This window comes from Neovison vison, chromosome 1, assembly GCF_020171115.1.
Source record: "Neovison vison isolate M4711 chromosome 1, ASM_NN_V1, whole genome shotgun sequence".
Lineage (NCBI taxonomy): Eukaryota > Metazoa > Chordata > Mammalia > Carnivora > Mustelidae > Neogale > Neogale vison.
In genome coordinates, this window is record NC_058091.1 from 218,369,416 (window position 1) to 218,383,681 (window position 14,266).

The following is a 14,266-nucleotide window of genomic DNA, read 5'->3' on the forward strand; positions in this document are numbered from 1 at the left end:
ATATACATCATTCCGACTTGAAACTTCCACTACATAATATTAAAAAATAAACTTTTTAATATCACTACCATTCTCATCAGAGAAGTCTTTAATTATTAGGAAGCTACAAGCTCTTGTTTTCCAAAACTCAAAGTTTCATTTGAAAGCTCAAATTGTACTGTTGGCTCTAAATACTGTGGGTTGTTCTCCTTCAAAGGACAAGCTCACTTTGTTCTTTTTTGAGAAAACGTCTGCCAAATAACCACAGTTTGTCCATCATTCTTTTAGTAAAAACTGTGTTCCATGAAAAAGTGGCTAGTTCAGCTTGCAACTCAATTACTCAAATGTTTTTCCTCTGGACAACCATCATACTTCGGTATGCAGTCAAAGTACTTTATGTGTACCTATTTCATTACACAGAGTATTAAAGAGATGTATACTTCAGATTGAAATTTAATAAAATCAATCATTTTTACTGCTTTGTTAAGTATGTTCTACACATTGGCATTTTTTTTTTCCTGTGTGTGGAGGGGGGCAGGTACCACTGCCTTGATTAATGTTAAGGAATTCATACTAAGTTTTATCCACCATTACTTTTGTACCCTAAGTGCAAATGCCAATAGAGTTCAAGAAAGAAAGAAAGAAAGAAATGTGGCCATCTTAGTATTATGGAAAAAAGTAGCCTGACCATGAAGATCCCCTGGAAGGATGTCATGGGCCCTCAGGGATTCCTTGACCATGCTCTGAAACCTCTGAATTAGAGCAGAAATTTCTTGAAAATTGCATGTGCATGTCCCCAAGACCGGCACAGCCTCTGGCATACACATATATAGATTCAGATGGCTCAGTGGGTTAAAGCGTCTGCCTTTGGCTCAGGTCATGATCCCAGGGTCCTAGGATCAAGCCCCACATCAGGCTCTCTGCTCAGCAGGGAGCCTGCTTCCCCCTCCCCCACCGCCTGCCTCTCTGCCTACTTGTGATCTCTGTCAAATAAATAAATAAATAAAATCTTTAAAAAAAAAATTGCTAAGTAAATGAATCAACTTAAATTTCTGTTAGCCTAATATTTCTCCCCTTCTTGCAGAAAGTTCTGAACCTAATTTACTTGCTTTGGTCACTCAGGGTCATCCCTGTGAACAGTGGCTGAAATATGGTGGCAGCTGTTGGGATATTGTCCCTGCCATGAGTTGTCTAGAAAGTGCTTCCTATAGGGGGTTCTACTCGCTCACTCTTGGTTGGTTTGCCTTCTTCACTGTGAAGGACTAGCTGCTAATCACTCGCTGATGATATTAATGTTATGACCTCAAAGAAATACCTCTGCCTTATTCCTTTTTTATGTAGTTTTTAATCTGTAGGTTTAGAATAGAAAGTGAAGGAGGCTAAAATAGCTTCTGAGCTGTCTCTTGAATCAAGCCTGTGAGCTGTCATGCCTGGATTTGCCAATATTTATTTGGTTAACCCAAGGCCATTTTTAATTTCGTTTCTTATGCTGAGCCAACTCCTGTGTCTCTGAGGTGTCAGGATAACTGAGTCTTGTATAGATGAAGTTTTGCCATCTGTGGGATTGCAAAAATTAACCAAAATACATCAGTTTATAATTCAAGTTAAATAAAACCACGTATCTGCTGTTACAGGGATGAAGGTATAGATCTCTCTTGACTTACGGTGGTGGTAGGCCCCGAAAAACCCACCATAGGTTGAAAATATTGTAAGCTGAAAAGACATGTAATACACCGGCCCTATAAAACATCAAATGTTAACCTGGCCTCCTTAAACTTGGCTAAAACACATTAGGCTATAGTGGGGGCAAAATCATCTAACACAAAGCCCATTTTATAATAAAGTGATGAATACCTCATATAATTTATTGACTACAGTACTGAAAGTGAAAAACAGAGTGCTTTTTGGTGTATTAGCTGTCTACCTTTGTGTTCACGTGCCAGCGGAGCTGTAGCTCGCTGTGTCATGAGTGCGTCTGCTGCTTATGGCTAGCCTGGGAAAAGATCAAAATTCACCATCGGAAATCCAATTTCTACTGAACGTGTATTGCTTTCATGCCACCGTAAAAATAAAAAAATCCTAAGTTGAAATATCATAAGCCAGGGACCATCGGTAGATGTTATTTTGAGAAATCTTCAAAATGCCATAATTAAAATTCAAATTATTGGGCTAAGGAAAGAGGAATGACAGTGGAAAGGTCAGAAGAGTCTCCTCAAAGATAATTTGAACTTCACTACTTCATGTTTATTTTTTTGTTTCTTTTTTTTTTTTTTGCTTTTTTTTAAAACAAAACTACACTTCTGTGCATAGGCATAAAAATCAATTGTTTCCAAGTAAGTTTCACTCACAAAATCTCACAGCAGCAGCCTTATTTCACAGTACTTGGTAGTAATTCTTTTTACAACAATGTAACATTTCTTTGTACAACAAAAAAATAATACCTTCCATCAAGGTGTTTGAGAGCTTTAGATGTTTAGAAATAAAGTTAAAATTCTTTCAAATGCTGTCATTAGTTTGTATTTAACTAGAGAGCCAGATGCCAAGTCTCAGGTTCCTAAAAAGTGTTTTAAAAAATAGATGTACCTCCAAATTAAGTCATAAATTTCAATGATAGGTCTTATCATTTCTAAACACTAGAACTTTCTGTGGTTAAATATCTGCATTTAGCTGTGCAATATTTTCTTCTCGATCTGAACGGAAATCTCAATTATTTATTCCAGTTAATCCTTGTATTAATTTTGTTACTTTCAGGGGAAAAACCCAGGATCATTGACAACTGATCTCTCCATCAAAGGAAAGAGATCTGAACGCCTATATTACAGTTTTCTGTGCTTATTGTCTCCAGGGGAGGAAAAAAATCTACTAACTACAACATGTGATTGTACAAAACTCATGCAGATGTTGCCTCCCTGCCATCTCGTACTGTTTGATCCCTTTAATGAACTACCTAGCGTAATGTTTCCTGAAATGTTTTCTATGGCATACTAGTGAGAGTTTCATTAGGGTACCAAGTGGGAAAGAGGTCCTGGGGTCACAACACTACCTCACCTTTAAAAATTTAACTTCTGGGGGGACCCAGGTGGCTAGGTTGGTTGAGCAACTGACTTGATTCTGACTTAGATGGTGATCTCAGGGTTGTGGGATCAGAGCCCTGCATCGGGCTCACTCAGCCGGGAGTCTGCCGGAAATCCTCTCTCCCTCACCCTCTGCTCCTCCCCCGGTAGCATTCTCTCGTTCTCTAAATAAATAAAATCTTTAAAAGGATTAAAAAATAATTTAATTTCGAACTTGTGAACTCAGCTTGTGCTGCATTAGTATATATCTGGTCACATTGTTTTGTAGGGTGGTTTCAAATTTATAGTGCATTAAACTCATTTTAAAAGGCCACTTTTAAAACTGCCATCCATGTGTTGTGTTCATTTTTTTTTTAGAAAATATCTTCAAAACGAAGGTTGTTATCTGAGATCGATCAGACCTCAAGGACGTACTCAAGGCATACTGACTGTGATGTCTAAGTGTATAGGCAGCAAACAGTAACAAACATTTCTTTTCCAATAAAATAAATGTATTTGATAGCATTTTCACGGTCAGTGATTGCAACACTTCTCACATCTTCCTTACCTAGTCCAGAAATAGAGAAAGAAACTTACTCATCACAAATCTTTCTTTGCAGTCATCACCCCAGGATACCACGCAACAAGAGGGAATTACCTGAGTTTCAGGTTTGAACAAGGAAAAAACGTCTAAATTAAAGCTATAATAACTAATCAGTCAAATTGACAAAGAGTGAAAGGCAGTTGGGTGTTAACCTTTGCTTTATGCAGCAGAGAGTCCCCACCACCACCTGTGAGAGTCAGCAATTTCCACTTTCTGGAGCCTTGAGGTCTCTGGGATGGTGAAGCAAGCTGTGAAGGTCCAGCTCCTGGCCTTGAGGTCTGCAGTGAAGCTATGAAAACCCAGGGGTGAAGGAGCTGGGGGGAGGGGCAGCATTGGCCAATTCAGAGGGCACGTGGGGTCAGGATTCCAGAAGGATACAGGTGTCTCTCTTTATTTTCAGTTTTCCGTCTGCCTCATCCACTCTTCAGAAGCAGGTTACCCTCCTCCCGAGAAATCATTAGAGGGCCAATAGAAGCCTGACCCTACGTCACAGCGCCTGCGTCATTTCCTACGTCTTTTCCTCCTGGAGCCATTTTCTCTTCTCACATCATCAGAGTTAGGTGAGTAACATCATAACATCATAGTTATGCACAGATAGGATTTATTATTTAAAATTTTACTTATTTGGGAGGGAGGCAATGAGACACAGAGAGAGCAAGAGTTGGGGGAGGTCAGAGGGAGAAGCAGGCTCTCCACTGAGCAGGGAGTCTGATGTGGGACTCATTCCCAGGGCACCGGGATCATGACCTGAGCCAAAGGCAGTTGCTTAATCCATCTGAGCCACCCAGGCATCCAAGATAGGATTTAGTACTATCCGTGGCTTTAGGCGTTCACTCAGGGTCTTGGAACTTGTGTCCCATGGATAAGTGGCAGGGACTGCTGTGCTGGAGATTCCATTCTTCCTCACACATTTGCAACTGCAGAAAGAAACACGGCATTAAAGAATACAGATCTAGCTTGCCACCTTATCTCCAAAGCCGTGGAGCTGGGGCCCTGTGTAGTGTTAGGCAGCTGATTACAACCAATCAGCCCGATAGGGAACTTGCCCTGGTTCTCCTCTTTGAGTCGTGGCTACATCTGGGAGAAGAGGATTGTCTGCAAGCAATCAGTGAGCTTTGGGGTATGCAGTTCACCAAGGGCTTAGTGTGCCCTGTGAAGTCCCCACAAATACTTAACATCAGCTGAAAGGTAGATTTGGAAAGGCTGCCTGCCACGCAGGCTTTTGGGGCTCACAGAATGTTTTACTAGATCATCAAACTGCTAAACTCCTTTTGGGGATACAATGTGTCTGTTGTATCAAAAAAGTCTCCTAAATGTTTGTATTTTGGGAATGGAGTTGTTAAACTTGATGTCTTGGAGAGCATGCTGACTGTTCACTGGGTTCACTAGGGGATGGGGATGGGGGCAGGGAAGGAAGTGAGGAGCAAAGGGTTCTATGCCCATGAGTCTTTAAAGTTCTGTATGTGCATTTTAGTTAATGTTGCTGTGTGTCAAAGGATAAACAAGTCCTAATACCCAAAGTATATTAAAAGTAGAGGTAGTAAAATACTCCCTTTATGAATGCCCTTTTGTTAGTTTTAGGAAGGACTGTTCTGGGAGTGTCTGTCAGTCACCTCTTAGAGCTAGATGTAGTCCTATGCTTGGTCATTAAAATGGTGGAGGGAGCAGAGGAGGGGTGAAGGGAAGGGCTTTTTGCTAGTTATCTCCACATATAGAAGACCATTTTAGGTTATAACCATAGGTCTGGATGTGCATTTTGATGAAGTACCTGTGTTTGTTGTGGACAAATGTCATTATTTTGTAACATCTAAGCTTTTTGGTTGTCCTGAGGTGACAATGTATGATAAAATGTACAGCTAGTGAATCAACCAATTTATAAGTTTCTTTTTGTTATCCAAGAAGCATCTTGGACGTGGAATTGTTACGCTGTCTCAGAAATGTGAGGACTTACTAGGTTGGCAGCAGAGGGGCAGGAGGAAGTATAGAGGGAGAGCTGTATGCGGATGCGTTCATACTTACATTGTAATAACTGTTAATGTGTGTGCGTCTCTTTGGCTGTACTATAGGAATACATTAAGTGATTCAATGGAAACATACCCCGTTGCTAATATTTGAATAGTATAGATTGGATAATGAATTCTTTTAGAAGCATTATACATTGTGTACTCTTACTTATGTCTGTTTTAATTGAACATTAAGGGAATGCAGTATTTTAATGATAACCCTGCCAGTATCTTTATCTAGAGGCCTGTTGCCATTTTTGTCCTTTCTGAAATCTTTGTCGCCGAGAAAGGCGGGATTACACTTTTCTCTTTCAGATGGAGTTGGTGTAGTGTATTCTTGGTTATCGAAATACTTATAGTTTGGGGACTTTGAAATGGTAAATATTCATGGTGTGTAAAAAAGCACGATACATAACTATGATCTTAATTACATTAAAATGCTTACTTTTGTAGATATACACATGGGACCTAGAAGTCAAACTGTAAACTGCTTGTGATTATGGATGACTTTGTTCTTTGCTTCTTGTGTTTTTCAGTTTCCTTTTATGCACATGTTAACTTGTAAAAAATAAATTTTCTAAAACCTAAAAAAAAAAAAAAAAAAGTCTCCTAAATATGGGACTGAAAGCTGGAACATGGCCTTCCATTCCCAAGGAACGTTCTTCACAGTGGTAACCCAAAAAGATAGTAGGCCTGCATCTGGGCTTTTCTCTCTTGAGAAAATCATGCTCTACTCTAAAGCTACTGGCCTTCATGACAGACAGCTCCTGTGCTTCAGGGCAATCCACTGGGCACAGGAAAATTCAGCCATTCACTAAAACCAAAGAGCCCAGGAGTAGAAACAAGTGGCAAATACCATTGGAAAAAATAGACTGTGTCTAACGTGAGAAAATTCCATCTAGATACATCTTGAACTAAAAGCCAGTTACATTTCTGTGCAGAGGACTATCCTCTGGTTTGAAATTCTCAGACCTTGAGTTTTATATACTTTGTCATAGCACTTGTCATTTAAACCTTAGCTTTCCTGGTCGACTCAGCAGAAAGAGTTGTGTTACCATGAGAGAACAGCAAAGAGAGAAGGTTTTTCCTAGACCGGGATAAAGTTCTAGGGGCCGCATCCTGCCCAGACTCTAGTGAACCAGAAGCAGATGGAATCTCTCAGTGCACAAATTTGAGGTGTCCCTCGCTCTGAAATTGGAATCAGGAAAGCACAAAGGGTTCTGTAAGTTCGGTGCTGAAAGCCCAACTTTTAGTAGTAATTCTATCTTCATTTTTACAGAACTATGTGCATGGCACTTAGGCCAAGTTTATAAGGACACTCTCATTTTAATCTTCAAATATCTCTATAAAATGGATGCCCCTGAGGCACTGAACAGATCTTTCTTGGGTGCCGTTCTGGAATTATTGCTGAGATGGAGCAGTAAACAGGGAGGTGGAGTACCAGCTCTGGGAGGGCTTACCTTCCAGGGAGACAGAACTGAACAAATGGATTCTTCCATGCAATAAATGTTATTGATCACCTATTGCGTGCCAAGTGTGGTAAGAATATAGCAGTGACCCAAACAAACAAAAATATCTGCCCTCTGGACGCCTGCGTTTCTCAGTGGGTTAAGCCTCTGCCTTAGGCTCAGGTCATGATCTCAGGGTCCTGGGATCGAGCCCACATCGGGCTCTCTGCTCAGCAGGGAGCCTGTTTCCTCCTCTCTCTCTGCCTGCCTCTCTGCCTGCTTGTGATCTCTCTCTCTGTCAAATGAATAAATAAATCTTAAAAAAAAAAATCTGCTCTCATAGAGCTACATTGTAGTGGGGAAAAAATAGATGATAAACCAAAGATATAAGTAAATTATACAGTATGTTATACAATAAGTACTAAGGAAAGGGAAATAGGGGAGGTATGAGGTGCAGAGTCAGATAAGAAGGTCAGGGAAGTTCTTATTGAGTAAGTGCAAAAAAATGCATAAACAAGGTAATTTCAAAGAACGGCAAATTTTGTGACAATAATAGGTGAGAGTAAAGAAGGAAACTTGAGGGGAGAAGTACTTGAGATTATTTGGCCAAGAAAGACCTTTCCATAGGGTCATATTTGAAGGAGGTCTGCAGGGTGTGAAGGAGCCAGTCATGGGAATAACTGAGGGGAGAGGCTTCCAGAAGTTCTGCCATGAGACTGACCTTGGTGCATTTGAGAAACAAAAGGAAGAGCAGCTTAGCTGTGTCCGATGAACACAGGGGAGGGGGGACATGCTGTGGAATAAAGCAGAGGAGGTAGACTGGGGTGGGATCAAGCACTGTGTGCTGTTATTAACCCATCCTCCAAATGAGGAAACGGAGGCTTGGGAGCAGTGCCATCAAGGTCACACAGTACTGGGACTCCAGTGGCTCCAGAGCTCTCCCATAACGCTGATGGCACATGCTCACCGCATTTGGGCAGCACATAGCTAGTCAACAGTTACAGACTATAGAACAGATGTGGAAGCAAGCATCACAGGCTCACAAGCATCACTTGTTGCAGGAAGAATCTAGAACATAAATACATCCAGGTTAGTGATTTCCATGCAGGCTTACCCAGGGAGGGGGTCCTGGAGGCCTGGACGCTAGTCACTCACTGTGGATGGGACCCCTCAGTGTCAGTCTGGCCTCCCAGCACCGGAGCCCCAACCAAGAGGAAAGATGCCTGCAAATCTGGTTGTCTCTAATCCTAGGGCAGGAGACCTCTAGCTCTTCCTTCACTGAACTCCCATATGTGGTATTAATAGCAGTTACGAATAGGACCCCAGCAGCCCCCATGCCTGACCTGCTTCCTCAAGTTGGACTGCCCGGAATGTACATATTAGAGGAGGATGAATTTAAGGATATCTTTTGGATTCTAATCCTGATCCCTATCTGCCCCACCCCCATGGTAATCTGTGCATTCTTAGGGCTTTCCAAGGAAAATGTCTTTTTAAAAACATTTTATTTATTTATTTGAGAGAGAGAGAGCAGTGTGAGTGCACTGAGTGAGGGGAGGTGCAGACAGAGAAGCAGACTCCATGATGAGCTGGGACCCCAACTACGGGGCTCGATCCCAGTACCCCGAGATCATGACCTGAGCTGAGGGCAGATGCTTAAGCGACTGTGCCCCCTGACAGGCGCCCGTGGAAAATGTCTTTCTGTAAACACAGAGTAACAACAACAACAACTTTCTTAAAAATTGGGGTTTTGGTTTTCTGGTTTTGCTCATCTTCCGGTCTAACCTCCCTCCACACATTCCAAGGTGTTCAGCAGCTCCTGCACAGAACGCAGTATTCTCGGTCTTTGAACCTAAATCCTGGCCTTGCCAGGGATGCTAGTTATCTGTAGGGCCTCCACTCTCCCTGACACAGGTTATGGAATCAGGAGTGGGGCCAGTCCTGTAGGGAGGCTGTCAGAGGCAGCCCCCCACCCCCACGAAGGCTGGGCTATCTGCTTCTGTGCTGCATGATGCATTTTTCTTGGACACTGGTGGTGCCCAGTCCTTTGTCCTCCTATAGTCTTGTGTCCCTGAAGTCATTTCGTACCTCTTCCTAACCTTGGACGCTAAGCACAGATTCTGGGATGACCTCTTTTCTCAACCTTCCCTGTAAGCCTGTAATTCTGAAGTCAGCCAGTGTCATCCTCGCCTCCAAACCTCCCTTTGGCCTCGGGCACTGGGAATTAGGTTGGGTGGCTAGGCCATTGTTTGAATTGTGTTGCTGATTCGTGATCACACCTTTTCTGAGAGCGTCTCTGCCTCTGGCCATCTCTTTATCCTTACTTTGTTTGGCTTCTGATAAAGCTTCCTCACCTGACCCTTACCAGCCAGCTGTAGCTTCACTTTGGAAGGGAGAATTGATTCTTTTTTTTTTTTTTCCCACAGTGTATTTCAAAGACACTGACAACCTAATCACAGAAAAGTTCAGGTTGGTAGAGTGAATAGCAGGGTTCATGTTGCAAAAAATGTCTCTTTCATCCCAGGGTCAAAAATATAGTCTTTGGAAAGGAGCAACCACCCCCGCAGCTCAGAGGTAACAAACAGAGGTTATGAGTTCATCCTGGTTCTTGGACTCAGCAGCTAAAATGGCCATGGACTGGTTGCTTAACCTCTCCATGCCTTAATCCCCTGGTCCCTAAAATGGGGTGATAAGAGTACTTAATTCAAACGAGCGTTCAAGGACTTCGAAAAACAACTTACGGGCTTAGCACAGTGTTGGGTGCATAGTAGATGCTCAACAGGTGTTACCTCTAGTTCCAGGGGGTACTGAGAGCATCTCTCCTGTTATCATCCCAGCACCATCTACAAACCTTGGGTAGTGGGGCTTGTTTCTCTTAACCTCGTTTTTCACTGGCCTGCATCTAATACTGGGTGTGACCCTAGCCCCGCTATGCCTTGGTGATGGGGTTATCATGGAAGTTAGTGTAATTTTCCCGTTTCCCTGCCAGCCAGCCCGTACTTGCGAGTTCTTTCTAGATTGCAAATTGCAGCCAGCTGCAGACCCAGTAAGCATGACCAATTGGATAAATTGTAAGCCACCTTAGGGTTCTTATGGGCTCTGTATTTGGATCTTTCATTAAGCCCAAAACACGTGAGCATCACTGATTTTTCTCCCTGAAATATCCCTGACTTATCCATGCTTCACTTTTCGACAACCCCAGTTTTGAACTTTAGTGTTGCGTGTTTTTACTTTCTTGGCATGCTGTTACACAGTACAGGGATTCACTCCAAAGAATTTGCTATTTTTCAGGGTCAGTTTGTACCCCAAATATGAACAGAAAGTATCTTTTGGTTCTAGGGTCCATTTGAACTTGATTTTTAGAAAATGTCTTTTGTTTGAACCTATTTATTCTTTCTAGGATAACTTCACCTGTTGCTGAAAACAGTATCAAAAGCTGTTTAAATGTCTTCTCCTCTTAGTGAATAAGCTTCAGGAGGCTGGGGGTCCAGGAATGACTTCTGGCTGGTGCAGTTTGTATCCCTGGTATTTAAGTACACAATCTGGCCCATAGGAACCTCTTGATAAATATTTGTTGAATGAATAGGGGCAATGTTAAAGACAGATCTGTTTATTCACGATAACTAGTATTTTGTGTTATATAGTCCTTTGACAACCCTAAAAGCTAAAAACAAACTGGAAACCTTTTTGGGTAATGTGACTGTCCCAAGGTCCAGGGTTGGCCAGAGCTAGTCAGTGCCTCTGCTGAGGGCTTCAGGCTTATCTGATTCATTGAATTCCAGATGCATATTCACTGGGGAAATTATTTAGCACAGAAATGTTAGAAGCTATATAGAGACTCTAATCAAGTCCAGAGGAATTAAAATCTAACACTGAGTAAGTAAAGCCCTCACTGGAAAGCCAATAGGTTCATTAGGAAAAATTTGTAAGATGCAAGAAAAGATGATTAAATCTGAGCTAATAATACATTTGACATTTTTATAGAAATAGTGTGCATAGCAAAGGAGTTCACTGGTTTTATTAACCTCATTATTCAGTGTGTTGAGTTTACAAAAATCTACAAAGTTGATAACAGTAATTAAGCAGGGAAACGTGACAAACTAGAGCATCTCGGTGAGCTGCGAGGCATTGGGCCAAGTACTTTAGCCACCTGGCAGAGATATTTGTCCACAGAAAGAAGAAAGGAAGAAAGGGAGAAAGAAAATGATAAGAAATAATATAATTTGCCTCTGGTCATAGATTTATCTCTTTCACCCATAGTGTCTCCAACCTATGGCCTTAATACTACATCTATTTTTATTATTGTGAAAGACTTCCTGGCCTGGCTGTTTCCCTTGGACTTGGTGGTTAGCCTGGCCAACTGGAGCATGGCCATCACCACTGGTCTGCCCTGGGCACCTGTCTGCTGCCTCACTGTCTACACAGGACTCCCAGACTCACCCCACCAAAAAGCAAATCACGCCAGAGACCCCACCCTGGAGTATAGTTCCATTCCTTCCCATTGAGTTTCTTAAAGTATATTCTACAGAACACACATCCTAAAATGTTCTCCACAAAAGCAGGACTTCAGAGAGTTTATGATCCTGTGCTGAGAAACAGACCAGTGCACAGGGTAATAAAAATCTCTTGGCGAGATTACAAAGTAGGGATTTTGAGATGGGAGGAGGCTCCGACCACTGGGGGTCTAAGGAAAGCCTTCACAGAAGAGGCAGCGTTGAGAAGAGCTTTGAAAAGCACCCAGATTTCAAAAGATTGAGATGGGCCCTTCGGGAGGGTGCTCAAGGCCTGGGGACATGTGGAAGCCAACGGTCACCTGTGGATGGATGTTGAGGTCTGGCAGGGGATAGTGACAGAGGAGGCTGGACAGATAAGATGCAGCCATAGCATAGCAGTGCTCATGTGCCACAGCAAGACAGCTGGCTGGTTCTAGGGACACTTAGCAGCTCCTGATGGTTTTTGAGTAAGCAAGTGATCTGATGGAAGCCCTGCTTTAGGAATGATGGGAATCCAGGATAGGGCAGAGTAAGTAATGGGGAAGCAGAGATGCCAAGGCATACTCCATTTGCATAGAAGTCAAGAGGAGGCGAGGCACCTGGGTGGCTCAGTTCGTTAAGCATTTGACTTTAGCTCAGGTCGTAATCTCGGGGTCCTGGGATTAAGCCCCACATCCAGCTTTTTGCTCAGTGGGGAGTCTGCTTCTCCCTCTGCCCCTCCCACCCCACTTTGTCTCTCAAATAAATAAATAAAATCTTAAAAAAAAAAAAAGTCAAGAGGCATAGTAGTGGGACCCTAAGTTAGGGAGGAGATGGAGAACACAAAGGATCCATTAGCGGCCCCCACCGCCGGCAGTCCCCATGGTCTGCCCCCTACCTGTCTCCCTCACCCAGTATCTCACCATCCTGTGCCCCTCCCAGGTTCCTTTAAGCTCCTTGAATATGCCATGCTTCTCTTACCCCAAAGCTTTGCATTTACTGCCCATTTGCTTAAAATAATGATGAAGATGATGATGGCAGACACTTACTATGTGATTGTCACTCTTTTGAGTGTTTCCTTTTCCAGCATGACCCTCCTTTTTTTGCTCTACTTTCTCTCCTCTTCCTTTGGGGGCTGGTACCGATGCCGGGGAGTAGTACTGAGTTGAGCTTGCCCGTCGGGGTGTGCAGCTGTGCTCTGATTTTTGAGGCTCACCCCTAACTGTAACTGAACTCTATTAGAAAGTTAAAAGACTGCCCCTTTGTATTTGGAGGTGTATATTTCCTTGTCTTCCTGTTTCTAGAAAAATTGCAGCTATACAAAAAATGACCCAAAAATGATCTCTGCATATTGTGAACATCTAAATGCAATGTTATTTTCTGTTCACCTTTGTCTGATAGCCACAGCATATTAAAACAGTTCTTGGCATGTAGTAAGGTGGTGATCTACATCTATTAAATCCCTGAAAAACTAAATGAGTGAGAGAATAAATTAATGAAATTTCTCTAGAGATACGCTGCGGTCCCCAGGTCAGCTTCTTGTTTTCTCTCCTAGTCAAGCACCCCAACCACAGCCCTGCCCACTCACAGTGTGGTCTTTTGTTCCTTTGTCTTCTTGGAGGGTCACAGAGAACATGGCAGGACAAGCATAATGAGCCCAGCACCATGTTTCATGTTCCTGCCTCCCTGGGTCTGGGCCTCTGTCCTCCAGGCTGTGATGGACCAGGTGGATACCAGAAAGATTCCAAGTGTGAGAGTGGGGGAAAGGGAGAATGGGCAGGGCTGGACACGTGTCACCAGCCCTTGCTGGTGAAGGTAATTCTAAGAGGTTCTAATCGAGACTTGAATTCAGGGGACACAGACCTCAAAGCCAGCTGTCCTCTTTATAACCCCAAACTTCCAGATCTCAAGTTCCTTACCAGGTGATAGTAAAAGCTGTGCATCAACTTCGCTGATGACACTTGGGGTGAAAGACAGAGGTTGACCAGGTAGGTGAGGAGATGAGTGGGGTTTAGCAAAGGAACCAAGGCGTGTGGGAGAGAGTTCTTGACTCTTTGATCAACTTCCTGGGAAAACCTGCCAAAAACCAGATGTGTGTCCTTCCGTGAATATGAACATTATAACTCAAAGGGAGATAGTTTTGCTCATGTATTTTTATTTTTCTTCTCCGAGTTAAGATGGCAAGGAACCGGAAAAGACCGTTTCATTGCCAGTACTGGATGGAGAGAAACATCACCTCAAAGTAACAGTTACTCACTTCTTTATAAGGGAGAGAAAGCATAAGTGTTAACATGGCATTAATTCACTTGTTATTCTGGTAATGTGAAAAATAGCAAATAAAGAATCACCTTTAAAAAAAAAAAAAAAGAATCACCTTCAGAGAAAACCAGTTTTAACATTTTTAATATACAACCTCCCTAACTTGGTTGTGTGTGTGTGTGTGTGTTGTACATATATCTGTTATTCTAATTTTGAGTAGAATTTTCCATAAGAATAGAAATAATGATTTTCCATTTTAAAAGTGGAATCATGTATATATGCTACTTTACACCCAAAGTGAGTACAGATTCTGTGGATCTGAAGCTTATAAAATTTGGAGGTCTTCTTTAAAAGGGTATTTCAAAATGACGGAAACACAGCTATGTGGAGGACCTATGAAGGGGCTGTTCATGTGAGAAGTCCTGAAGTTTAAGCTTCGTTAGCTTCTAGT

The 14,266-nt window shown here is 42.5% G+C and overlaps 1 long non-coding RNA gene across 3 annotated transcripts in view; it reads left to right on the forward strand.

The window, feature by feature from the left end:
- Positions 1-14,266, forward strand: part of LOC122918717 — a 145,660-nt gene that overhangs the window by 18,244 nt on the left and 113,150 nt on the right. For all 3 annotated transcript variants that reach the window (XR_006386665.1, XR_006386669.1, XR_006386667.1), the window contains exon 2: positions 4,037-4,196. This is a non-coding gene — a long non-coding RNA (uncharacterized LOC122918717). The remainder of the gene's footprint in view (positions 1-4,036; positions 4,197-14,266) is intronic.